The sequence below is a fragment of the Macaca nemestrina genome, chromosome 16 (assembly GCF_043159975.1).
Source record: "Macaca nemestrina isolate mMacNem1 chromosome 16, mMacNem.hap1, whole genome shotgun sequence".
In the NCBI taxonomy this organism is placed as follows: domain Eukaryota; kingdom Metazoa; phylum Chordata; class Mammalia; order Primates; family Cercopithecidae; genus Macaca; species Macaca nemestrina.
The window spans coordinates 105,765,583-105,793,041 of record NC_092140.1 but is presented as its reverse complement, the minus strand read 5'-3'; the positions used below and the strand labels follow the sequence as shown (position 1 = coordinate 105,793,041).

Sequence of the window (27,459 nt, the reverse complement as noted above, 5' to 3'; positions counted from 1 at the left end):
GCTTAGACCAGATAGCCAAAGACCTGATTGTTTCATGGTTGAGACATGGTTATAAAATTGCCCTTACTTGGTGCCAATCAGTGTTGGTCCACAGTGATACTCCTCCAACCTCACTGAATAGTCTGGAGACTGATATGAGACTGTGAAAATCCCCTTAAGGTGAAAAGGGCTCTGGGGCACCCGGGAATATCCGCACACCCGTGGCCATTCCCCTATAAGGTGGAGAGGACGGCTGGGTCACGCGGGAGCATCCGCACACCCGTGGCCGTCCTCTTTAAGGCGGAAAGGGCTGCTGGGGTGCCCCGCAATATCTGCACACCCGCGGCCATTGTGACTGTCCCCCTTTCTGCTCGGTCACCTCTGTGTTCCCGCACTCAGGCTTTGGGACACTCATGAACAGCTCGTCCCCTGGGCTGGTGAGGAAGGAGTGGGAGGTTGTTCTGAGGTTCTGTCACTGTCTGCCCTGTCATGAGCTGGGCAAGGCAGTGGCAGTGACCCTGGAGGAGTCTGGTCAGTGAGGGCTCCGGCAGGAAGTGCTGAGGCTTGAGGTGGCTCTGCCAGTCGTAACCAAATGTCTTCCCTCTTATTTCCGTGATTCCTTCTAGTTCTGCACCTTGCACTGCAGAGTCTCTGTGTATCTATAAATACACATGAGTTACGATACAGGTGTCTCTTTCCCCTCTGTCTGCGGCTGGGCCCAGGGAGTGAAGTGCAAGACCCCCTTACTGCTGGATGCCCACCAGCACGAGGCACTGCCTGCCCTGCTGATGAATGCCTACAGCGAGTCCTGGAAGCCTCCTTCTGAGCACCTGGTCTGTTGACAGTGTATACGGGAGACAACTGAGCTCCCCTTGCCCCACCCTGAGCATAAACTGGGGAGGCGGCGGCAGCACTGCCCCCATGGTGCATCCTTGGTGCATGGAGGAAAGTCTGTTCATGCTTAAAACACAGCCCATCCTCTCAAAAGCAGGGTGACAACCACATTTACTTCTGGAATCTTAAATAAGGGCCCGTCTCTTTGAAAGAAGAATGTGGCATGTATGTGTGTACCACCTTTGTTTTTTTTGAGACGGTTTCCCTCTGTCACCCAGGCTGGAGTGCGGTGGTGCGATCTCACTGCAAGCTCCGCCTCCCGGGTTCATGCAATTCTCCAGCCTCAGCCTCCCAAGTAGCTGGGACTACAGGCACCCGCCACCACGCCTGGCTAATTGTTTGTATTTTTAGTAGAGACGGGGTTTCACCGTGTTAGCCAGGATGGTCTCGGTTTCCTGACCTCGTGATCTGCCCACCTCGGCCTCCGAAAGTGCTGGGGTTATAGGTGTGAGCCACCGCGCCGGGCCGTATGTGTGTACCTCTTTACAAGTCTTGCCCGACCTTTGCATTGAAAAATTATTGAAAAACTTAAGGATGTAACTGACAAGAACTTTATAGGTTTCTCCAAGTAAAAATGTGGAAAAGTTAAGTGAACCCATAATGTGTTTTATTCCTATGAGTCCCACACTTGGATTTTTAAATGTGGGCAAAACATCTGTATGTTCTTCAGCCTGATTTCCGTGGAATCGTGAATGAAACGTGCTGAAGTTGCCGTGCGGATTTTGTTATGTGGCGGTGACAAGTGGGGCTGGTCATTAAACAACTGGAGGGATCCCTGTCCTTTCTGTGCTCCTGTTGGACACTAGGCACGTGCTTGGGTGTTTTCTGTGTGTGTGGACAAGATGAGGACAGAATTTCCAGATTCACACGGTGGTATCTTCTCCCTTTTCTGTTAAAACGTGTCTTCTGCTGCTTCTACATAGACCAAGTGTTTCTTTCTCTTGCCTGTCTACATAAACGCTGTTTAACAAAAACCGTATTGTAGACATGTGAAGCTGATATTCCACATGATCAAGCAGATAGAGATGACTAAGTATACTGTTTTGTGGAAGGAAGGTTTAAAATGATTTTTAGCTTTTTCCCTGAAATAGGGAATACTTTTAACTTTTTCCTTGAGATAGGGAATAATGAAATGGGAAAATAATTAAATTTTCCCATGTAATTGTTAGATTATATTTAATTATTAGATTATTCATGTATTGCAAGGGAAAAAGGAACTAGATCACCCCATGTACCCAAATGAAAATGTAAATGGGTATGGGCGAGTTCATTTGAACTCCTTTAATTTGTTTTTGTTTGTTTGTTTTTGACAGTCTCACTCTGTTTCTCAGGCTGGGTGCAGTAGTACAATGACAGCTCACTGCAACCCCAACCTTCTAGGCTCAAGTGATTCTCCTGCCTCAGCCTCCCCAACTGCTGGGATTTACAGGCGTTAACCACCACACACAGCTTATCACCTCTTGGAGACTGGCTTTGAGTTTGGGCATTCACTGAACTATATTTTAGTTAATTCTCAAAGTTTGTCACTGTTTATCTTTAATTTGCTAAAAATCTACATGTATTGTAAAATGCGTTACATTTCCTTAGCATTCACGGATTCCCTGTTAGTGGGGCAGAGACACAGAAGGGCAGAAGGCGTTCGGACATCATCAGGGTTGCAGTTGAGTCCTTGCCCCGAACACACTGGAGCTCTGGGCTCTGTGGCCCCACGGGGGTCCTCTGTCCACTGAGGGGGCCGGGTTACCTGGAAGGTCCCTCCAGCCTCTGTAATTTTGCTCTTTTCAGGTTAACATCTCATCGTTGTCCTGGACAACACTGCCTTTTGTTCACTGGCCCACGAGTGAACAGCTGGTCAGTGGCCCGTGCTGCTTCCTTCAGCTGGGAGGTGGTGATGTGATAACACTTCCGTGGAATTTGGTTCTTGGTGTTTTAAGGCTTCAGTTTTATGTTTATTTTTAATCTGCACCTCTGAATTGGTCTTTTGATTGCAGAGATTGCTTACTGGATTTGTTTCTGAATATTTCGTGGATAACAGGAGAACCTTGCTTATCTGTGTGTTCATTTAATGTGTTTTTGCCAGACATTTATATGGGTGTGTTAGCCCTCAGCCCACTTTCTGTGTGTGGTGGAGTCATTGAAATCATTTATGTGAAGTCTCTCTTCTTTTAAGGCCAGAGGACGTGGGGTGGTGTCTCCCTGTACTAGGGGGAAATGGCATTGTTCTGCCTTCCTCCCTGGGAATGCTGGTGTTTCCAGGTCTCTGAACTTGGCTCCCACACTGGGAGTGTAGCTGTGGCTTCTGGAGCCCGTTTTGTGCGGGACTGACTCCTTCACTTGCTTTATTCCCCACCATCTTTGCTGCTTTATGACGCAGGGATGAGGGAGTTGGGCCCGGGGGCCTTGCCTATGCCTGAAGGGCCCGATGCAGAAAACTCCTGGTGGGAAGGATGTTCCTTGAGGGCAGCTTTTGGAGTGTTTTCCTACTTTTAACTGAGAAGCAGCTATTCACATGGTTCTATTCTGCTGGTGTGTTTCAAAATAATTGGTGTAGAGTTACGAAGATATCCGAGACACCCATGATCCACTCCGGGCCAGTGCCGGGCATTGTGCTCAGATGCCTTCAGACCACATTCACATGCCAAAGATTCTTGCTTGGTTGTTCTCAAACTTATGAGAATCTAAAACGCGAGCCACGGTATGGATTTTCTCTTGAGCCCCCACGACTTTGCCTTGTATTTTGGGCATGAATGACTTCATCAAGGGGAAAGAATTTGAGGAAGGAGCCTCTGAGGCTAGGAGGGGGTGGGAAGGGGCGGGGGAAGAGGAGGGAAAAGGAGCTGTAGAGGGAGGAGCCAGGCTGGGGCTGGGGCATCTCCCCATGATGCTCCCCCACCCCTGGCGCGAGGCCCCAGGGACTGATTGATTGTCCCACAGGAAATATGTATGATTGCGTGTCTGTTTTGTGGGCTGGCCATTTGGATTGAGGGAATGTCTGTGTTGTGATCCCTTATTGATTCGAAGGTTGGAAAGGTTTGTGCTCAATACAGGGGTCTCTTGGTGCGATGGGAAATGTGATCGCAGCCGCCTTCGGGGTGGGGAGAGCCCTCGAGGCCCTCAGTGGTGGCCAGTGTCGGCCTTCGCTTCCCTGGGTGAGCTGCCCCCAGGGTGGGAAGGGAGGTCCTCGGTGGTGGCCGCTGTTGCCTTTGCCTCCCTGGGTGAGTGCTGCTCCATCCCCGGCTCTCCGACTCCTTGCCTGGCACCTTCCTCGTTGGAAGCCGTGATCCATCAACTTTGTCCATGCGTGTCCTGCAGACTAGTGCTGACTGCAGGTTCAGGAGTGGTCAGAGGAGGCCCTCATGATGCGAAGCTAAACGTTTAATGATGGGGCTGCTGAGTGCATGAGCTGCGTCAGCCCAAGAGTCTGGGTAAGAGGGAACCGCGGGGTGGAGGGAAGACTGGACAGATGGGTACTTTACTCGGCCCTGGGAGCATGGCCAGGTCCACGCTCAGACCTCCTGGTTTCTCCCATATTTCCATAAATAGCAAGGGAAGGACTCGGGGCACCCAGAGACCTCAGGGGTATAAGCTGTGTCCTCGCGTGGCCCCAGCTGTGGCCAGTGACGTTATTCTCTTTAACCTCAGGCTTATTTTCTATAAAAACACAAAGGGACAGAAGTAGTTCAAGGGCCTCTAAAGACTTACGTAATTGTTAATAGGCCTAATTTTATGATTTCTTATGTATTAAGAGCAAATCATGAAACAAACTCATTTCTGTTTGAAGAAATCTTTACTGCTCTCATTTTTGTGGCAAGCAGCATTGATTCTTTGCTTAGTGAGCGTTAGTGCCCTCCTGCCCAGTGCTGCTGCCTGGCGTGTCCTCGCACACACCTCTGTCCATTGGTCTCCGTTCACCTTTCCGCCTAGAATTGTAGGAGGGGTGCTGGGATCTTAGGGCTAGAAAGAAACCCTGAAGACCACTTTCAGGGGCGGCTTTTAGTCAGGGCTTCCAGAGAGACAGCCAGCCGGGTGTGCGTGTGTCTCCAGGGCGAGGCCTGCTGCAGGGGCTACAGAGTCCAAGAAGCCCCAGGCCCCACAGCCTGCAAGCTATAGTCCTGAGAGGGTGTGGCTTGAAGACTTGAGAAGCGGAGGGTGCAGATCCCACCGGGGTCTGAGGAGCTGAGACCCAGGAGCACGGGCTGCAGAAGACAGATGTCACTGGCCCATCAGCCAGACAGGTGGAGTGAACCCAGTTTTCCCCGCCTTGCTGTTTTACTCGGGCCCTGGGTGGATAGGGTGGTGTCCCCCACACCGGCGAGGATGGGTCTCCACTCAGTCCAGAGGCAAACATGCATCTCACACAGAAATAATGCAGAACCAGCCATCTGGACACCCCGGGCACGCTCAGGTTGATGCACAAAACCAATGCCGCGCGTGGCCCTGACATCTGCGTGTTCGCATCACTCCACACACATTGCTCGGTCATCACCTCGGTGAGTTTGTAAGCTCGTTGTGTGGTTCTGGGGCTCTTTGTCCCTGGTGATGACAGGCTCACCACTGCCCCAGCTCAGGTATAGAAGGTGATGGCACCAACGGCAGGTCTGAGGTGAGGGCGTGTTCCATCTCCTCTCCCTTCTCTGGCTTTGCAGGCCTTTGAAGTTGGTCCTGGAAAGTGAAATTAGTTAATGCTGATTTAAGCTCCAGGTCAAAGCCGGGGGTGCCGAAGAGACCGGCCCTTCACTAGGGGTGTGAAGCATTGGGCCCTCCCATCAGGAGGCAGCAGGGACTTGAGAAAGCCCCACATGCCCTCCAGTTCCCTTATGTTGAAATTTTTTATACTCGGCCATGCCCGGTCATTTTGGGAGGTAAATGGGGGGGTTCACATAGGGGTGTGCAGTATTCTTAGGTGTCAGGTGCGAGAGTTGAATTTGTAGAAGCTGTGCAGATAGGAAAGGGCCTGTCAGGGAGTGCTGTTTACATGGAGCAGATTTAAGGCGAGGTCTGTGCTCTGCCTGGGTCCTTGTCTGACCGGTGTCTCCCACTCTGCAACAGGACGTTCACGTGACTTGGCGCCATCGTCCCACTCTGTGTAGACGTCTGAGGATCTGTGCGCAGCTGCTCTGTGAGAACAAGTTGTGATAATGAACTGAGAAACAGTGAACAAACCCTGAATTGGTTAGCACTGGTTCCACGGCCACTTCTGCCGTGGTTGGAGTCATTCATAATAAAGTGTGCTGGACTCCTATGCAGAGCTCTGAATTTCAGAGGCCCTTTAACTCGGCAGCTAACCAGCCACTTCCTTCAGAAGACATTTGGGTCCCCTTTACCTACCAGGGTGACCCTGGGAGTTTGAAGATGAGTGAGACAAGCCCTCTGTGTCTTGTGGATTTTCCTGTCCAGTGGGGAGACAGATGTGGATGGTGAAGGAGGCCCTATCAGAGGTCAGCGCACGTCAGTTTTGTTTCTTCAGCACTTGCTGTGTTCAGGCGGTGCCCCGGGCCATGTGCAGAGCATCTGGGGACCCTGCCCATGGCATCCCAGGCACAGCTAGCGTCTGCGCCATCTTCATACTTGGCCTGAGTTTTGGGGAACTACCGAGGATGGCTTCTGCCTTTGCTGGAGAGAGTTGGAAGTCAGGGCAGCCCTCCACAAGGAGATGATCGCCAGCTGATTCCTCAAGAAAGAGAGGTGGTCCCCACATGGGCAGAGCAGGGCAGCATGCACAGACCTGGGTGTGGGGTCTGGGGCATGTGCATCTGAGTGGGGTCTGCTGGGAGACAGCAAGGGTGAGGTGTGAAGGCAGTTGGAATTGACAGGATAAATTATCACTAAGGCGATGCTGGGAAAACATAAAATTGGGACCCTCTGGGGTAAACGTGGACTTAGGGTGACCCTGGGCGTGGGTGTTTTCAGGCTCTGAAGGCAGAGATTTAGGAAATTGGGGCAGAGCTGAGCCCCAGACGAGGATGAAGACCACCCTTGGGATGTTGAATGAGACAGGGGTGGAAACCCAGTGAATATCCTGGGGTCAGTCCAGCAGGCAGGCAGCAGAGGAGACCGGTGTCCTCAAAGGCCCCTTGGGCCTGCCTCTCAAAGTGCTGGGATGACAGGCATGAGCCACTGCTCCCTGCTGATACTTTTAAAATTTCTAAGCTACTCTCTCTCATACCCACTCCCGTATTTTTTTTAAAAAACCAGGTTTATGGCTATATTTTTTCCAAGGGAACCAAACAGGTACCTGTTTGAAGTACAAATAACACCGTGTTTAAAAACCGAAAATGCCACTTTGCATAGAAGTTTCCAAATACCCAGTTGGTTTGAGCCTTGCATTGCAGTGTCACTACCTGCTCTTAAATTTCTACACGATGTATAGATAGCGAGGTAGGGACGGCTCGTACATCTTCAGGTTTCAATTCTACTACCTTGGGCTATATTTTCATTTATTTTGGCACAACTGTGGGTGTGGCAAGCAATGCCAGGGTATTTATTTTGAAGCGTGTCCAATAACAGTTGGGAAGATTTTCACATTTTTAGAATTTTCATAGTAATAGTTATAGTTTACAAAGAATTTAAAATTGTGTAGTCATTATTTTGCTTTTTTCTAGATGTGCCCCGAAACAGGGTTGCTAACTATCATTCTACATCACAGGATTAATAACAGTACCCTTTTGGAGCAGATGCCTGTAATCGAGGAATTCTGCTAGTCAGTTCACTTTAAGCGTGTTTAAAAGGTTTTCTTTATCCTAGTTGGCACCTGTGGCTATAGTTTGTTTTCACTGCTGAAGAATATTCCACGATGGAAGCCGTAATTCATCTGTTTTTCATATCGGTGGACATTTGGATTATTTTGGGAAGGTGTGTATGTCTATTCAGCCTTCATTTTTTTAAGGATTTTTTGTAGAAGATAATGTAACAGTGTAACATCCTCTGCTAGGGAACCAACACGAACCCTGATTACAGCCACACTGACTCTCACACAGACTCTCAGGCCTTGTCACCAACGCACAGAACCATTTTCTTAAGTTGAAACACAGTAGCAGAACCTGAAGCCATGTGAACGGTTCCTCCGATCTTACACTTGGAATTAACTTTTTATTACTATGTCTGCTAATTAGGAAGCATATCAATTATACAGAAATCTGAGAATGTAAAATTATACGTTTATAACAGAAAAAACCTTATTTAATAGCCCAGAACACATGGCTATGTTTTTCGCTCATGCCCCACCACTGTTTTATTTGCTTGAAATGGGAAATGACACTTGAATGCGGTTTTCTAGCGACTGTTAGACTGACATAGTTCTTCAGAGACAGAGGATGTAAAGCACATGGAGAATTTCTGTTTGTGGAATGTGATTTCCCGGTCGCCTCATTCAGGCTGCCGCCGCCTTCCCCTCTGGCCGCCTGCACCGTGGGACCTCTGAGAAGGTCCCTGTTTTATCCTCTGGAAATTCTGAAAAGGAAGGAGAGGAGGAGGGGCATGCAGGGTGTGGTGCATTTGTGTTGGTCCTTCCAGCTTTTATTTGGAGTCTCGGCTACCTTGGTGGTTCCTGCCTTTATGTCCCTAGCTCGTGGCTTCGTCCTTGTGTCTAACTCACAGGCAGACAGATGGAAAGGGAAGTTGTATTCAGCCAACAGCTTGATCTTATTCTCAAGGCTTAAATCGACTGGGTATTTGGAGACTTCTGTGCAAATGGGCATTTTTGGTTTTTAAACACCATGTCTTATTTGTACTTGAAATGGGGTAACTGTTTCTCTTGGAAAAAATATAGGCATAAAGCTGGTTCTTTAAAAAAGAAAAAAAAAAAAAAAGGAGTTGGGTGTGAGAGAGAGTGGCTTAGAAATTACACCAGTAATGGTCTGGAGTGGTGGCTTATGCCTGTAATTCCAGCACTTTGAGAGAAGGAGGCAGGTGGATCCCCTGAGGTTAGGAGTTCGAGACCAGCCTGGTCAACATGGTGAAACCCCGTCTGTACTGAAAATATGAAAATTACCCGGGCATGGTGGCAGGCACCTGTAATCCCAGCTATTTGGGAGGCTGAGGCAGGAGAATCACTTGTACCCGGGAGGCAGAGGTTGCAGTGAGCCGAGATCGCACCACTGCACTCCACCCTGGGCGACAGAGCAGAAACTCCATCTCAAAATAGAAAAAAAAACAAAAAACTAAACAAAACAAAAACCCGGTAATGAAAACCTGATTGCATCATCTGTGATGGAGATGGCGGATTATTTCATTTTTAGTGACAGGATGAATTGGATATGTTTGCAGTATTGATTTGACAAGGGAAATGGTGAGAACCAAATGTGCCGCCCAGTTTGGGCCTCACCGTTGGCAGAAGACCGTGGCGGGCAACAGACTGGAGACTCGGAGACCGAGGGGAGAATTCTCACGCCTTGACGCTGGTGCAGTGTGTGCTTCTGGACTCCTGCTGGAGGGAGCTGCCCCTTTGCCTTGCAGGCTTTGGTGCAGTGGAGACCTTAGGACCTGCCCCTCCTGGCACACCTGTGGGTGTGGCGAGCAGTGCCAGGGCTGAGGCACAGGTGCTGAGCCCGGAACGTGGGACAGGAGAGGCTGCACACGCCGGCAGGCGTCTGCTCCAGCAGCCGGGGGTTTCCGCAAGGGGGCGGGGCGTTGGTTTTCCTCCTTAAATTTGGGTGGAGAGGGTGTCCTGGGGTGCTGTGTCTGCACTTGTGTTGCTCTGAGGTCAAGTTGTGGCCCGAGTCCCTGTCCCTCTGCCAAAGTGAGGGTTTGCCCATTTTCAGGTCAGATTTCCCTTGGGTCCGGGTCTCTAGGAGTGGGGCGCATTCCAAGGGGGTGTGAGCACAGTGGACGCGCGTGGGCCTCTTCCTCTCCCCTCAGCTCCTGGGCTGTGTGTGAAGAGCTGCCCAGCGGAATCACCCTCCTGCCTGGTGTTTCATTCACCAGAAATCGTTCTCACTGTGGACTCTTGAGTCAAATGTAATCCAGGAATGGAACGTGCTGTTGCTAGATGCCACACACAGCATCAGGAGCTTAGTTGGGGATTATATGATCTTACCCCACACCTTAAAAGTAAAGATTATTGTTGTCAGGCCTCTGAGCCCAAGCCAAGCCATTGCGTCGCCTGTGACTTGCACGTATATACGCCCAGATGGCCTGAAGTAACTGAAGAATCACAAAAGTGCAAATGCCCTGCCTGGACTTAACTGATAACATTCTACCAGAAATAAGTGAAAATGGCCGGTCCTTGCCTTAAGCGATGATTTTTTTTGTGTGTGTGAAATTCCTTTTCCTGGCTCATCCTGGCTCAAAAAGCTCCCCCACTGAGCACCTTGTGACCCCCACTCCTGCCTGCCAGAGAACAACCCCCATTTGACTGTAATATTCCTTTACCTAACCAAATCCTATAAAACGGCCCCACACTTAGCTCTCTTCGCTGACTCTTTGGACTCAGCCCGCCTGCACCCAGGTGAAATAGCCATGTTGCGCTCACAAACCCTGTTTGGTGGTCTCTTCACATGGATGTGCATGACAATAGTTAAGGGGATATTGAAGTCTTTGGCAGCTCCAAGAGCTTTTTCAGTTTGTGTCGGGCCATTTTAGGCAGAAGGAAATGCTTGCTTAGAGAACCTTACAGAAATGTTCGGTGTAGTGCCATTAACTCGTGGAATAAATGTGTAACTTTCCATGGTGGACCTCTGGAAAGAGATGCACTTTGAGTGCACCCTGGCCTGCTTGCTACAAGAATCGGCCGTGTCACCCCGCTTTCCGTGGGTCTGCAGGTGTGCGTGGTCCATTGCCCTGCACTGTGGCCATGGAAGGGAAGATGATCTGGAATGCTGACGACAGTTATCACTGCGTGTTGATGTGTGCTGCTTTCTATAGGGGAGAACATTGCTGTTTAATAAACATCTCATCACGATGATGGCTGCAAGATATTTGAGTCTCATTCAATGGTGTTTCTGGGTTCCTTCTGTTTTTAATCTGCTTTCTAGCACTATGCAAGTGAAGACATGGAAAGTAAAAACCCATGGAACTTGTAGAGACATGGTGTTGTGTAGGAGCAGACTGTAGCCTCTGGCTCTGTTTAAAGATTGTAGTAAACCTCTTACCTGGCATGGTCAGGGTGTAAATTATCTTGTTTAATCGAAATGTGTATGAGTCAAAGCTGGCGCCTGCATTGTTGATGAAATACCAGATTTTAAGGGAACATGTCAATGTGCCGTAAGATACCAACAAAGTTCCTCACTGAGGTTCGGCGCGGGTTCGGAGGAGCTGGGCCTTAGGTCACCAGGGTCGTCTCTGGGAGCAGATGCTCAGTGTGGGCATTAGTCACTTAGCCTTTCCAGAGCCGAGGAACAGCTCTTTGTGGTGGTTTTTGGAACCTGTATTTTGAGTCAGTTTGTCCCACTTGACTCGAAGTTGCCGCGCGATTTCAGACCTTTGCCTCCACCGTGCGCTCGTTTTCTTGTCCCCTGATAACTGCCTCGGTTGCCCCGGCCTGACATTTGAGCCTCATCGTTCATGGACACAGGCTCCGTGTGGCTGGTGTCGATGCGGGGTTTCCGGAGGCTGGGGCTGTGGCAGGTCAGCAGCAGGGGGATGGCTCATTATTGATCGCTCAATGCCTTGAGGATAACTAGGATTAATGACCTTTATAGGGCTGTAGGTTTGGAGTATATATATATGTGTGTGTGTATATATACATATTTAAACGAGGTGGACACGGTTATCACTGCATTTTTCTGACATGAAACTTGGAGAGCAGAGGGTTTAGGAAACTCCTGAAGCCACACTGTCAGCGGGACTCGGGCGGTCTGGCCTTAGACCCTGCACTGTTTTCCCCTCACCACGCTGTCAGCAGACCCGGTGGTCTGGCCTTAGAACTCACGCTGGTCGCCCCTCCTTGCCACGTTGTGGGGTTTTTCCTGTTTCTGGGCAGCATTTGATAGCTTGTGAAACAAGACCAAGATTTACTATGAATGGATTTGCCATTATCTGAGATCCAGAACGTTTCCTGGACCTGGCGTTGCCGATGTCACGTAAGGGAAGGTAAAAACATTTTCATTGTGGTCACTGGGGCTCCTGAAATGGTATTTTTCCCAGTGAAAGTTTACTCATAAAAGTCTCTTTTAACTCAATACTATGTGAACAGGAAGAAATGTGTTGGGCTCTAGTTAAATGTCTCAGAGCCGCAGAAGTAAATGAGGGCAACTTCCGAGCACAGCCTCCCGGAGGAGGCCAAGGACGTTTGTCTGGAGGGTTTGCCATGAAGCAGGACTTGGACAGGGCTGGTCTGCCTAGGGAGGCCTCTGCCATGATGTAGGTTAGTTGAAGTAGTTGACGGGTGGTGGCTTGAGGTCGGTGGTCCCCGAGGAAGCCCCTAGCAAGGCCGGTTTCCGTGGGATGGAAAACTGCCGTTCAGTGGCTGTAATCCTGGCTTCACGGGTCTGACATACAATCCTGCACTTGGATACTTGGATCCCAGCCAGGTCAGATGGCCCTGAAAGGACATTCGGACTGTGATGGCTTCACCCATTCTCAGCATCCGTAGGGTCTCCTATGTATGTCTGTGTTTCCATTTTCTTTCAGCACAATTTCTCCCAGTGAAGTCGTGAGAAATAGAAGGAAAGGTGGAATGAAGATGTGATTGAGGAAAGTGTGGTGTGGTCTTCGACCTTATTTTGCCTTGGTTGGTGCTCAAGAACTCCACCTGACCTCAGAGCTGAGCGTTTCTGCCAGGAAGTCCTGCCTTTTATCCTACCTCGAGGCCTGTTGAGACACTCCAAGAAGCTTCGTTAACAAATTGCCTTTTCCTTTTACAGCAGTTGGATATATTTGCAGCAAAACAAAGGAATAACCCCCCAATATGGTGATGAAATGCATTTAAGTATAGATAGCATTCAGTCTTGAAGGGCCTGGGATTTTAATCATCTTTGGGTCATGTAACAAGTGGTGTTGGTGATTAAAATCTCCTGACAGCTTTGTTCTGCCACGTTCCTCAGTTTTGAATGATGATCTTCCTGGTGTTGTACTTGGGAGGGGCGTTTGTGTCAGTAGAGAGCAGAGTGGTGGTTCCCAGAGGCTGCAAAAGGACAGAGGTGAGGCCCCTGAAGGACACTGGTCTTCCTGGTTTAGGGGTTTGGGGCTCAGCCACCTTCCTGTGTCCGTGTAAATTATACCCAGGATCATTTTCACTCGCGCCACTTTAGTTGAGTATTGGAGCTTCAGGATATGTGTGCCCACGTCACCTGGGCCGTGATCCTGGAGTTGGGTGAGACTGATTCCCGGGTTTATAGAATTACTCTGGGATTATTGAAAACAGAAGCACTTGAGGCATTCATAATGCTATTTCCTGAACGTAATTTATGTTCAGTTCTTCAGAAACATTTATCTGAGGAAGCATCTATAATTTTTGTTTTCTGCCACTCAGTGCTAGAAAGAATTGTGCAACACTCAAGTGAGTGGCATTATTCCTCTCCCTCCACCATGCAAGCAAGATTAAAGGTACCTCTGGCTCCCCTCAATCTTCTCATCTGCAGGGTGCCTGGCATGGCAGTGTGCTGCCTTCCGTCTTCTTTTTGGGGAGAATTAGTTGTGTTTGTGTGTACTGCTCAGCTCAGCCTCGTGCAGTTGTGTGGGTGAGGAGCTTGGATGCTAGGTGACCCTCCCAGGCCTGCCTCCCACCTCCCTAGGCCTTGTTCTAAACTGACAGATAAACAGTGTGTTTTGGAAGAGGACAGCAGCAGGGCAGGAGAGAGTTTGTTCAGACTTTCTCCTTGCACTGACGTTTGAGCCTTCATCCAGCCTGGGCACTTCTACAGAGCTGCGTTTGTGTGTTGCAAACCATTCCCTCCCAGTAACCGTGCTTTCAGAGGTTTGGAAATGTGACTTAACTCATCTTCAATTTAAAGCGTACTATCAAATTTTAGTGTTGAAACTGATGTATTTTATGGCCTTTATTTGATTTCTCTTGATTTTTTTTCCCATATGAGACAGGGCATCTTAAGGGAGACAGCCTGGTGTTGGCCGCCTTTCCTAAGGATGGAAGTCAATTCTGAAAGCCCTTTATGTAGGCAGCGAAGGCCTCTTTTATTTTGGCCTAGTCAGGTATATAATTCTTTTTCTCTTTGGTTTTTTTTGAGACAGGCAAAAAAACCTTTTTGTTGCCCAGGCAGTGGTGTGAGCACAGCTTACTACAGCCTCAACCTCCTAGGCTCAAGTGATCTTCCTGCCTCAGTCTCCTGAGTAGCCAGGACCCACAGGCACATGTTCCACGTGTCCCCATGCCTGACTTAGTTTTGTATTTTTTGTAGAGATGGAGTTTTGCAATGTTGCCCAGGCTGGACTTGAACTCCTGGACTTAAGCAGTCCAGCTGTCTCAGCCACCCAAAGTACTGAGATCACAGGCATGAGCCACCATGCCTGGCCAAGTGTGTTTCTAATTTCAAAATTAAGAGGACACCCATTCAGTTAATTACATCTCTATTGGAACATGCTGCTTATAGTGTATTAGGAAAAATCATCCAGAACTTGGAAAAGGAGCTGGACAGACACAGCCCTTCGAGGTTGTCTGATGAACCCCTGGGGTCTTTAACTATCTGGAGGGATGTACCATGTCAGACTCACTGTTGTCGACCGGCTGAAGCCCAGGTTTCATGAGGTTATGTGTCAGCTTCTAGTACTTTCTCTGGCAGAGATGCGAATGACTTCTGCTCAGTGACAGGCTCATCTCAGGGACTTCATGGCCTGAGGGACGGCAGCCTGTTTGAGCTGATCGAGCAATCTCGCACTACCCTTATTTTCTGAAACGCCTATGAGTGACTTCTCACACGGTCTTTGAAGCGGCTTCATGCCCGCGCTCCTTGGTAATGATCGAATGCTTTTTTTTGACCCCTCGTCCCTTTCTTTGGGGTGTTCCAGTCTCAGTTCTCATGATGTGTTCTGCTTCTGCAGGAATTTCTGAAGCTGCTGAGTGTAGAAAGCACTGAGGAGGCTGTGCTCCCACCCCTGTGAGCCTTCCAGGCATCATCCTCTCCCCTTGGCGAGGCAGCGTCCATGACACACCGAGGAGGCTGTGCTCCTGTCCCCCGTGAACTTTCCAGGCATCCTCGTCTCCCCTCCAGGAGGACAGGAGGAACCTTTCAAACCCTTCTTAAACTTGTTTTCATGTCTTTGTTTTAACAGATTTCTTTGCATCGTCTCCCTTATCCAGAAGTGAGGGTGAACGCTGAGTTATTCACGGGAGTCAAGAAACCACACGCAGCCCAAAGTGACGTTTGTTTCCCTGAAATGATTTGTGTGTGTTCACCTTAAAATGCAAGTCAGTAAAACAGGTGTGTTTTGAGGAATGACTTTAAATTACCTAGGTAAAAATGTGACAGTTAAATTTCATCATCTGTGTGGGTGTCCACAACCCCCTTCTGTGATTGCGTGTGAGTTTGTGACTTGTGGTTATTTTTGAAGAAAGAAAATCTGTTGCTGAGGACTTCAGATGGTGTGCTGGGATTGTGTAGGGTGGACATCGGGGGCTTCAGTGTGTGGCTTCCTTGAAGAGGTTCAAATTAAGGCTGAGAGTCCCTACTCCAAAATGCTCCGAAACCTGAAACATTCTGAGCTTCCTCATGACACTCGAAGGAAATGCTCTTCGGAGCACTTTGGATTTCAGGCTGGGGATGGTCAACTGGAAAGTGAAATATTGCAAGACCCTTCTGGCCCCAGGAGCTTGGATAAGGACATGGAGGGGGCCTGTGCCAGGTATCCCTGGAGTGCGAGGCAGCCTGGGCTCACTGAACTGGTTTTTTGTAGGAGCCACAGAAGGGAAAGAGGGTCAAAGTGGCCACGCCTGGCTCCTGAGAAGGCTGGACCAGAAGGAGGTGTATGCGGAGGACAGCAGTTGAGTCCCCAGCGTCCGGGACTCCTGTCCCTGGTGGAGTTGAGAGCCTCCTCTAGTTGTGGCCTCTCCGCTGTCAGCAGCCACTGAGGCCTGAAGGGAGAGGGGGCTGAGGAGAGGAGGAAGGATAGGCCTGCTTCTGGAGAGGGCCAGCATCGGCCTGTGCTAGCCTCGTTTGTTACTCCTGCGTCCAGTGTGCACGGCCGTGCCTCATGGTGTGGCGGTTCCCGGGATGCACAGCGCTCTTGTCTGCAGTAACGTCTTTGTCTCCGACCCTTGGAGGCAAGTTACCTTTTTCCCCAGTGAAAAGAGGTAGAAAATCTTACAGAAATGCATTTGCTCTAATGTCTGTTTTCCGATAAGACATGGTCGCTTAGGCTAAATCTTTGGGAGGTCAAGACAGGAGGATCACTTGAGGCCAAGGGGTTGAAGACCAGCCTGGACATCATAGCTAGACCCCATCTGTATAACAGAAGTTAGCTGAGTGTGGTGGTGCGTGCCTGTGGTCCCTGGTCTCTGGAGGCTGAGGTGGGAAGATCACTTAAGGCTACAGTGAGCTGCTATTGCTCCACTGTACTCCAATCTTGGCGACAGAGCCAAGACCCTGTCTCAGAAAGAAAAGTTAAAAAAAAATCCAGAAAGGTCATTTTCTTTTAAAATCATCCCAAAAGAAAAATCGTTTTTTTCCAAGAATGTAAAGGGTAACTGATACGATTCTTTCCTTGCATTGTTTCTCCTTTTCGAATATTTACAGTAGTCCGTCCACATCGTCTCTCATCTCATTACAAAGCAGCAGGTGTCTTTGAGGTTACTGGTGTTTCTCTGTGTCGCACCTTGGAGAACAGCCAGCATGAAACCTCTTACCACGATCGTGCACATCGTTTGTAGTCCCAATTAAAATCCTCTCCAGAGACGCCTGTGCTGCTTATTATAGCAGAACTTTGGTTGTGCTGAAATGTGCATTCAGCTAATTGTTTTAAGTTCATATCTGAGATGATGCTGTATAATTCCTGAAGCGTATGGGATCAGTAATGATTGAAGATAATTCTGGCTGATGTCATTTGGAGGATATTTTTCACTTCAAGTTAAAACTTCCTTCGCAATAGTCATTTTGGGATTCATTTAACTATGTGCTTTATTTCATAGCTCAAATTTTCATTAGTCATTTCATACCATAGGATTTTGAAAGCAGATTTGGCAAAACCTTTCTAACAAAATGTTTGCTTATGATGTCCCAAGGAACAGCACTCAGAATTGCTGGTAACTGTGGTACATTTTAAGGCTGATGATAGAAGTCACTTGAATGGTAAGGGCTGCTTTGTGAGGCAGATGGGGTTTGAATCCCGACCCTCCTGATATGCAAGCCCTGACCGTGGCCTTCTCTCCTCTCCCCTGGGAGATGGGAAGGTGCCAGCATCCACCTCACAGGCCGTCCTGAGAACCTGGGACTAAGGGCTTGTGTTCCTCTTGCAGGTGGCACAGACGTGGGGGCTTGACGATACACACACTGCAGGCTGCCAGTGTCAGGGTAATCCAGTTTTAGTCATAAAGGTGGGATTTGCTTTGCTCCCCTGCAGACCAGGTGCGGTGCTGCTGTTGTAGCAGGTGTGTGGATCCTCTTGGGTGGTCCTCAGGTGGACAAGGAGTCACCGATTCTGATTCCCAGTGTTAGATGTGAGGGGACCATGGACCTCATGTGTTCAGAGGGGAGGAGTAAAAAGCTTCCCTTGTATTTCCAGAACTGTCTATCCCAGGAATGCCAAACCACTGGCTTTCACCTGACGCTGTCGTAGGTGACACTGTCTGGAAATGAGGACTCATGTTCCGCATACTTGAGCCAGTACCCATCTCCCTCCAGAGCCGTGGCCCAGCCCTCCTCATTTAGCTGGGTTGCCAGCCTGGGGATCTGTAAGCCCAGTGACGTCTCCGGTCTCGGCCCCCGCTCCCCGTGGGGACAGGAGGTGGCTTCAGGAGGCTGGTGATGAATGCCTGAATGAAGCCGACTTGTGACTGCAGTTCTGTCTAAGGGCCTCCCCGGGTGTTAGATGTCAGTAAATGACACCTGTGTGTGGATCTCATGTGATGAGAGAAACAGTGGGGGAAACCAATGCTTGTGGAGTCTATAGGTTCTGAACTTGGAGGTGTGTGCACCTGTGTACTTGGTGAGGGGTGTGACGTCCGGAATGAGTGTGCACGTGTGTCACGTTTGTGCATGTGTGGTTGAGTGTATTTAGCAGGTGTGGGTGGAATGAGCATGTTCATGTGTGTCGTATGTATTTGAGGGTGTGTGTGGAGTGTGTACACGCATCATATTTGGTGAGTGTATTTGAGGGTGTGTATGGAGTACATACATGCGTTTGTGTGTATACTATTGGGTGAGGCGGTGGCATGTGTGGAGTAAGCATGCACACGTGTATGCTGTGTGTGGGGTTTCTAAGTGGTCGTCCCCTGAGCCTGCTCCTGGGTCCTGCTGTCCTGGCAGCTTTACAGCTTGGTGCGTCTTTGATTCCGGAAGATTCTGGAACCAAATTCTGAAGCTGTGATCACAAACTTGCAGCCCTGGAGGACGCTGGCCGTGGAGCCGGCACGAGGGTCTCTGTGCTGGCCTCTCCCTGGGCTCTGTCCACAGAAGAGCATGTCCGATGATTGAGCTGTGCGGGTCTGTGGCTCCCCAGCCTCGAGTCAGCCCTCGGTTCTGTCCCACCTCTGTTTTTCTTGCTGAGGGGCTCCGGGAAGTGGTGCCTGGGATGGCGTTTTCACCCTGGGGTTTCTTCGCCAGCTGCCCAGGTGCTGGCTGCCTGAGCCCTGCTGCCGTCCTGGGTGGACGGGGCTGTCGCGGGGACATCCCTGAGCACCCGCGGGAAGGCAGGTTTAGGAAGTGCCAGAGGTGAGTGGCTTCCTCTCACACTTGATTTTCTGGAAAGTTCTGGGTCTCCTATTTTTCCCTAAGGGAAGTTAGAAACTGAGTTTCTCTTTAGGGGAACGTCTTTGCAGAGTCTGCTGTTTGAATGTTCCCCAGGTGTGGAATACTCGGGGCCCTATGTGTTTGGGAACATCCGTGTCCTGAGCGAATTCAGTAAGGAATGGAGAGAAGCCTCCTATCAGCTTGGCCTCTGTTTCCAGCTTGTTGAGGGTTGACGGCTGCTGGTATCCCAGGGAGAGTTAAACACTGGGCGGTGTGGGATGGGAATGTTTGCTCTGACAAGGACAGTGGGAAAGCATCTAAACAAACGTCGCTGTTCTCCGGGCTCCTCGGGGTCGAGCTTGTTTTGTGGTGTTGAGGGAAAGCTACCCTTGTTCCTGTTCCTCACCATTTGAAAGGTGTCCAGGACACGTTCCTCTGGAGAGGTGATGTGCGTGAGTGGGGGTCAGGTCGCAGGCTCCGAGGTTATTTGGGACCTGTCAACTGATTTCCTGAACACACAAGTGCTTGGTAAAGATGTTCCTGATTAGCTAAAAACATTTCAACAGGACGTGATAGCTGGTGGTTGTTTAAAGACTATCACAATTTTCCTGTTACTTTTTAAATGCCTGTTGAATAAGGGAGGATTCACGTATTTTTATTTTCCTGTCTGCATACTTGATATTTTGTTTTCTGTTTTTCATGTGGGTGTGCAGATAACAGGATTTAGAAGCAGTCTCAGCCCTGGGGAGACTTCAGGACCGCCTCAGTCAGTGCTGAAGGGAGGCAGGGATTTGGGGGCTACCTCCTCCACAGGAAGGACACCAAGGGCCAAAGGTCAGCAATCTCAGTGAGGTCACAAAGACGGGCACACCCAGCACCCTGGCCCATGTGCCTCTCCTTCACCTTTGTCTCTGCTCAAAGCTGCTCTCCTGGGTCATCACTGGTGATCTCTAGGTGCGTGCTTGCTTCTTGCAGAAGTGGTGTCTGGCTGTGGTCAGTGTGGGCCCTCAGGACTTCCCTGTTTTTGGCTCACATCAATATTGGGCAGTGGTGTATGTTTGCTTTGGAGTGGTAGATCCGGTGGATTTTGGCTTTGCCAACTCATTTAATACGTGTTCTCCTAGGTGCTGGGACTCTCTCCTAAGCCGCCTGTTCTCCTAGGTGCTGGAGCCCTATCATAAGCCACATGTTCTCCTAGGTGTTGTGACCCTATCATTAGCTGTGTGTTCTGCTAGGCGCTGGGACCCTATCGTAAACTGCTTGTGAGAGGTCTCGGAGGTGCTCCTTATGAGGATCCGCTGCCTGACCTGAGGTGGAACAGTTGCAATTCAAAACCACCCCCCAGAAAAATTGTCTTCCATGAAACCCATCCCTGGTGCCAAAAAGGCTGGGGGACAGCTGGCCTAACGCGGGCTAAGATGTCAGTAGATTTTTGGACTCGGGCCTCAGTTGAAGAGGATTAGATTTTGAAAGGTGGGGTTTGAAGGCTTCTAAAGGGCAGGTTTTCATCTCCAGTGGGGCCTGGCCAGAACTGGGTAGAACTGACCCAGAAGCTGACAACTAGTCAGGCTGGCTCACTGCCTGTGTCCTGTGTGTGCAGCCTTGCTGTTCATTCAATTGTCTGGTGGTGGTGTGGATTCCATCCACAGCCTCAGAGTAGTGGAAGCCATTACTTCAAGGCTGACCTTATTTAACTTTATCAAAAAGACATGAAAATCATTTAGTATAAATCTTCCAGATACCTGTATCCTTTCTTTTCCCAGAGGCTTTTAAGTATTGCAACTTAAAAATCTTCAAAAATAACTTGAAAGGAAAACCTCTAAATATACTTTTGATGAGCACCCTTGAGAGGTTTAATATGTGAAGTAAATTCCCTTGACTTTTGTATTCCTAGAAACTCGTTCATGTTTGCAGATGACTTTGTATTTTGTCAACAGTGGCCACTGGTTGGTGACCATCAACACCTGCCGTGTATCGTTTAGATGGTTGGATGTGGATGTATTAACTTTTCAGACACACAAACACATGGGCTGTTTGTTTTTGGTTTTTATTTTTTTGGTTTTTTTTCTCCCCCCAGCTGAATTCAAGAAAGGGAAACAAGCAGACAGAGTAAGTACCAGAAAGCGTCTAAGTGGCTGGGTGGGGGATCCTACTATGGTGTTGGATTGTGTTCTGCCAGACATCGCTCCTCGAAAAGCTGACCCTGAAACGGCTGGCATTGTCCTCACCCTGGGACATTCGTCTGTCTCACCAGAAAATGAAGAATCTGCCAGAGTACTGTGAGTCAAATTCAGTCAGAACTCGATTAACTAAGAGGCTTTGTCTCAAAGGCCAAAACATGAGGACACATTTTTAATTTTTAAGGAGTGCTTCATTGTGAGTCAGTACTGATGTGTACTGCAATAGGAAACCTCTGAACTTCCATGGTCAGGCCCAGAACTCTGAGGGAAAGTGGTTGTGCCCTTCCCACTGTTTTTGTCACTAGCTGTATTGATTTCCTTAAAACCCTTTTTATATGAGTTCTATTATAGTTTGAAAAAAATTCACTTAGGTAGAACTGGAAGCGTTTGCGCCGTGTTAATACTCATGACCCGTTCTGGGTCTCGGTGTATGTGTACTGTATAAATGTACATGTGTGTATGTGGTGTACACATACTACGTGTATTTCCACTGTGCATGTATTTACAGTGTATAGGTATGTACACTACATTTGTGTCCTACACACGTGCATGCTGTAGGCATGCATGTACATGTGTATATGTGTGTATCTACGGGGATGATTATATGCACACTAGTTGGACACCTATCTGTTCTACATGTGTACATACATGCATGTATTTAATGCCGTATACATACCTGTGTACGTGCACCATGTGGGTATGTGCACATTATTTCTGCAGATGTATATATACATATGTGCACACAAGCATGCATGTACACTATGCACACTGAATAAACTTCTGGATATGTACACAATAATACGTATACATGCTGCATATATATGTACATTATTGCATATGTGTATACGTTTTATACGTTAGTGTACTGATGTACATTGTATACATGTGCATATGTGTACACTGCACATGTGTATGCATGCTGTAGTGCACCTACGTACATTGGATAAGAATGTATGTTATATGCATGTGTATACATATAGCAAATAGCATACCTGTGTACATACGGATGTGCATGTGTATGCCATATGCATGTACATACAGGTTATAGTATACCTGTGTACACTGTATGCATATAGACGTGTGTACATGCTCTGCATGTACATACATGTTAGCATACCTATGTACATTTGCTATATGGATGTGTGTATGTTCTATGCTTGTACACACATAGTGAACTTGTTTGTACACTATATATATTTGGATGTGTGTACACTCTATGCATGTACCCTACATGGATCTGGATGTGTGTGCACTCTGTACGCACGTAGTGCACTTATGTACACTCTACGTATTCGGATGTGTGTACGCTCTGTGCAGGTACACGTGTTACAGTGTGCCATATACGTACATTATGTGGATGTAAATGTGTGTGTGCGCTCTATGGCACCAGGAATAGGGCTCCCGCAGGGATCCAAGAACGCACCATCTCGCTGGCACCGGAGCGTGTAGGATGAAAACAGTTGTTTGTTGCAACCTAGTTGAAATTTGGCAGGTTACTCTACCCTTTGCAACGATTTAGGAACAGTCACTTCATTGATGTGTGTGTTCCTGAAATCATAAACAGCTCTGTGAGGTGTGTCTCATCCCAAGACGAGAAAGGGAACCGAAACAACAATGACTCGGTCACTTAAGTGAGGTAGAACTAACACAGCAGCTGTCTAGCTTTCTGTATTATAACTTTGTCAGCAGTTCAATGAGAAATTGGCACTCATCAGGAAATGTGTCCACTTTCTACTGTTCTTTATTCGTGGCGTATTAACTGCCTCGTGTTATTCCTCACAATGTAGCAAAATCCCTCCTAGAGTTGTGAATATAAACAGTGCATGACGAATGTAGTATCTTCTTTGTAACATTGAAAATGATATGTAAGTTCATCTTCAGATATTGTTTGGAAGGATGAGAAGGAAGATGTTTAGGACAAAAGAATAGAGAGCTTTCAAATAAACAGGGAAAATAAGGACTTTGTGCAAAATATTTCCAAATTTGGAATTTGAGAATACTAAATCTCACATCTAAGATCATAGGTAGTTTTTTTTTGGGGGGGGGTTAAAATTAGTACTTGGTTTTCCATGCCTTTGGGAATTTCAGTCCTGATGGAGGATTGCAAGAATAACCTGATTTTTCAGAACAGAAGGACAGTCTGTCTCAAAGGTAAATTCCAGGTTCTACCATAGAGAAACAGAAATTGCTGTCAACTTTCTGTAAGGTTCTTCAGTTCTTTCCTCTTCTGTGGTTAAAAAACCATCTCTGGGTTTAGTCTCAGCCAAGTTCCTCTTATGAGGTTGCCTTACATTTCACACAGCTGTTGAGAGTCTTCATCATTCGTAGTTAACTTGTTAAAAGCAAAACCTTGTACTAGTTAGATCTGGACACCTTGAAGGCAGGGGTTTGTTTTATATTTTTAATAAGCAGCAGGGTGATGGCAGGGCTAGGGCCCTTCATCCCATCATGCGTTCCTCTGAGCTTTCAGAGCTCTCACTGCATGCTGAGTGGTGTTGGCTGTTTAGGGTTTAAATAGGAAGACGAGGCTCTGCGACTTGGGACGCTCTTACCACCTTCATAGAGAGCTTGGTGACAGTTTAGCATGACAGTTTGTGCCCCTGCTGTGTATACTTTGTTACGGCCTCACAGAAAGGGTATTGATTTAAACGTGACTAATTTCTTCATGTTTATTTTTGCCTTTATTCCTAGTTACAGTCCTGATAATTTTTCTTCCTTTAAAATCTTGCTAATGGCTAGTGAATTAGTGATAAACTATATTTACGTGTTCTCTAAATCTAGCGATTTAATTGGAGGTCATTCTTCTTGTACCATGTGTCAGTGCTGTGTCAGGAAGGCTCAGTTTTACGTTGTCAAAGGATTAACTAGAGCAGGATGCAGCCTTACTGGAAATTGCTCGTTTGTGAAATACAGGCACTTTATTTTTTGTTATACTCGAGGTGTGTTCAAATGTAAACATTTTGAGCCGTGTTAGAAGGATATACAAGATTGTAATGAAGAAAGCAGCAACTTGATCAAGTACTAGCTAATGAATTTTATGTTTTAAGTATATGGACTGTGGACCTTGGCAATCAGTTCTCATCTTGACCTTTTATTGTTTTATTAGAATCTTGGTCTGTCACCCAGGCTGGAAGGGTGGAGCCCAGGAGTACAATCTCCATTCACTGCAACCTCTACGTCACAGGTTCACGCGATTCTTATGCCTCAGCCTCCCTAGTAGCTGGGGTTACAGGGTGTGTGCCACCATGTCTGGATAATTTATTTTTAGTAGAGATGGGGTTTTGCCATGTTGGCCAAGCTGGTCTGCAACTCCTGACCTCAAGTGATCCACCCACCTCAGCTTCCCAAAGTGCTGGGATTACAGGTCTGAGCCACCATCGCTGGCCTGACCTTCTGTTCTAATATTGGTTATTCAGTCTCGATGATAGCACCTGGTTGTATTAACTTGGGGTAGAAAGCACAATTGCAATGAATCTGGTTGTGTATGTACGTGCTGACTTAGCGTTCATGGCAGCACTGTGAGGTGGGCATTGTTCCTGAAGGAAGGCCGATGGGCAAGTCGGGGCTTAGATACGGGACTTGTGGGCAATCACTGCTGTCCCATGGCTGAGATCAGGCCTGTCTGTCGCCTGTACCCTGAACTCTGAACACACAAATGAGCAACTGTCAAGAGTCGGTGCTCGAGTGTGATGTGGCCTGTGGTGTTTGCCTCGCAGCGCTGCTTTGGCTCGGGGCAACGGGGCAACAGCTCCCTCCCTCGTTCGGCTGCCTGGGAGTCCCAGGAGAACCCACTGATACTGTTTGTAAATTCCGGACATCGAGCGTTCTCCTTGGTACCAGCACATCTGGAATTGGACAGCTCGGTTAGATTCTCGGCCAGCAAACCTGTACAAGAGTGTGTGAACTCTGCGTTTGCTTCGCCCGGACAAAGGTGAATTCGTGGTCACTACTGGATGGCAACAGGTGTGGCCTCAGGAGCAGCATGGAGACAGGCACCCGGGTGCAGGAAGAGCATCTGCAAGAGGGGGTGGGGAACGTGACAGATGCACGTGCGAGTTTAGCTGTTACCGTGGGTGGGGGGTGGTTGGGTAAAACCAGATTTTCTCATTGTTGCCCCTTTCTGAAAAAGACCCTGAATTGACTTCTCTGTGGCTCCTCGTGCCTCCTTGTCAGGTTGGAGGAGACTGCTCTCCTGGCTCAGGCCCTGCTTGCGGCATCACAGAAGCTGCTGTTGCTTGCCCTGCCCTCCCTGTGACGTCCTCTGTGCTGTTGTCCGGGAACAGTTCTGCCGAGCAAGCTTGGACTCTGCTCCCTTCTGCTCTTGGATTTCCTGTTTGGAAAGCTTGTGTTCTTTCCTGATTTTTGATGATGCTGAGCTATGTTTTTGCAAGGATCACGCGTGCCTATAGCAGGGAGAAGCCCCTTTGCAATTTTAACATCTTGACGCTCTCAAGCAGAGCTTGCTATCGAAGTTGACAGCCTCCTGTGTTTTTGTTTTGGCAGAAACTGAATTTCAGTCCTAGGACAGCTTCAGCACACTTGATCCTAGCTCTTCTCTCTCACTGCTCCCCTCGTGTGTGGCAGAAATCATATGCCCTGAAGTTTACCAGTCCCTTCATTTGAAAATCAGTTAGTGTATGCGATCCTCATGAGAATTTTACTTTTTATAAAAGCAATCGCAAAGACTGGGTTTTGTGAAACCAGTGTTTTATGTGTATATTAATTGCACTCACAATAAGCTTTGTCTTCTAAATATTTCATGTTTCAGATTAGCCCTGGAATCATGCCCTGGAGTAGTTGTGCTATTCCGCTTTTATTTTTGGCTAAGGTAAAGTTGAGAACATTGTGATATTAGATGTAGTGAGTCCTTTTAGTTTCTTCTATGTCTGTTTTCCTTTAAGCCAGAACCAGCAGACTGATACCAGTTTGTGAGCACCTGGCATCTCCCAGGCCTTTCCTGGGTCTTCCCTCCGTTGTTTGTGGACAGAGCAGTCATTGGTGGAAGATGAACTTGAGAATCTGTGTGTGGAATTAAGTAAATGTCATAGCTCTCTTCTGTGACAAACTGAATGACATTAAGCCCAGTAAATTGTAACAGCAGACTTTGCACATACAAAGCATTGAACACCAGAAAGGTAACCAGGCTGCGATGCTTCTGGTCCTGCACAAGACCTCCGGTATCACAGCGCATTTAACATACTGGCAGCATTGAGTGTTTGAAAATGTTGTGTATGTACCATGTCCGTGATTTTCGAGGGCCTGGATAAACACCTCTGGTTATCGCAATCTTTATCAATGGGAGCTTAAGGTTAGTACTGGGGCAGACTGTGTTTTAAAGAATTAAGGTGTCTCGAGTATGTTTCAGTTTTCCCATGAAGAAGAAACATGTCAGCTGTTCTTTCCTGGACTGTGGCTATCACAGTGCCCCACCACGGTCGGTCACATGTTTACTTCCCCTCCATTTAACCGGGCTGGGCTTGGGCCAGAGTACTTCGGTTGTCAAATGTCATATGAGGCTGAGGAACTGTCTTCTGCTTCATCATTAGCTTATGGAAACACTGTTTTCCAAAGCATACTCTCCTTTATCATTTGTGTTTATATAAAATAATGGAATGGTTATTTTAACTGTGCAGTTTCCTATGTTTGGTTATTTAATTGCAGAAAGATAATGGTTTTATTTTGCTAAAATCTGTGCTAGGAATTGTGCAAAATCTTTGTGAAATGCCCAGTTTACTAGCTTAAGTTATAGATCTTTGTATAGAAAAGAAAAAGCCTATTGCTACAAGGAGCATTGTCTTTATCGATGCAAAAAGCTTTAAACTTATTGGCCGTGTAGTAGGTAAAAATGCATCAGAATGTGACGAAAATTGAGAAAAGCATTGAAGTTTTAAAATCTGCTGTGCAGTTTTCTTCAACTCCCTTGCAAGATACTTAATTTGAATAAAAGACAGAATAAAGTGTTCCCACTGAGGAAAGTGGCAGGAGGACTGTTAAGAATGTGTTCTGAATCTGAGGAGTCCTGCCACACTCGTCTGTGATGTGGTGGTGTCCATGGTGTCACTTTTACAGAACTTTAAGAATGCCTCTGTGAATAAAATACATTTTATTCTTAGTATTTCTGTTTTGAGTTTTGAGGTGTGTAAAACATGTTAATGGTTTCTTTCCCTTACAGAATTTGCTTGTTCTTTTTTTTTTTTTTTTTAATGCCTACAAGACTCTGAAGCACATTAATCGCTTAAAAAGGAAAGAAAAAAAAAAGGGCCTGGCGTGATGGCTCACGCCTGTAATCCCAGGGCTTTGGGAGGCCAAGGCGGGCGGATTGCTTGAGCCTCGGAACTCGAGACCCAGGGAACCAGCCTGGGCAACCTGGTGAAATCCCATCTCTACGGAAAACACACAAATTAGCTGGGCATGATGGCTGCACACCTGTAGTCCCGGCTACTCCAGAGGCTGAAGAGAATCGCTTGAGCCTGGGAGGCGGACCTTGCAGTCAGTGGAGATCACGCCCCTGCTTTCAAGCCTTGACAGAGTTGGGACCCTGTCTGAAAAACAGCAACGTTCATAACGTATGGGTGAACTGCCCGGCTGCTCTGTCTAGAGTAGAATAAATCTAATTATGTTTTTGCCTTTTA

The 27,459-nt window shown here is 47.8% G+C and overlaps 1 long non-coding RNA gene across 1 annotated transcript; it reads left to right on the top strand.

The window, feature by feature from the left end:
* The first annotated feature begins 3,707 nt into the window (after positions 1-3,707).
* On the top strand, positions 3,708-27,459 carry LOC139359169 (uncharacterized). The gene is made up of 2 exons (XR_011615012.1): positions 3,708-14,717; positions 14,806-27,459. It is a non-coding gene; the product is annotated as an uncharacterized lncRNA (long non-coding RNA).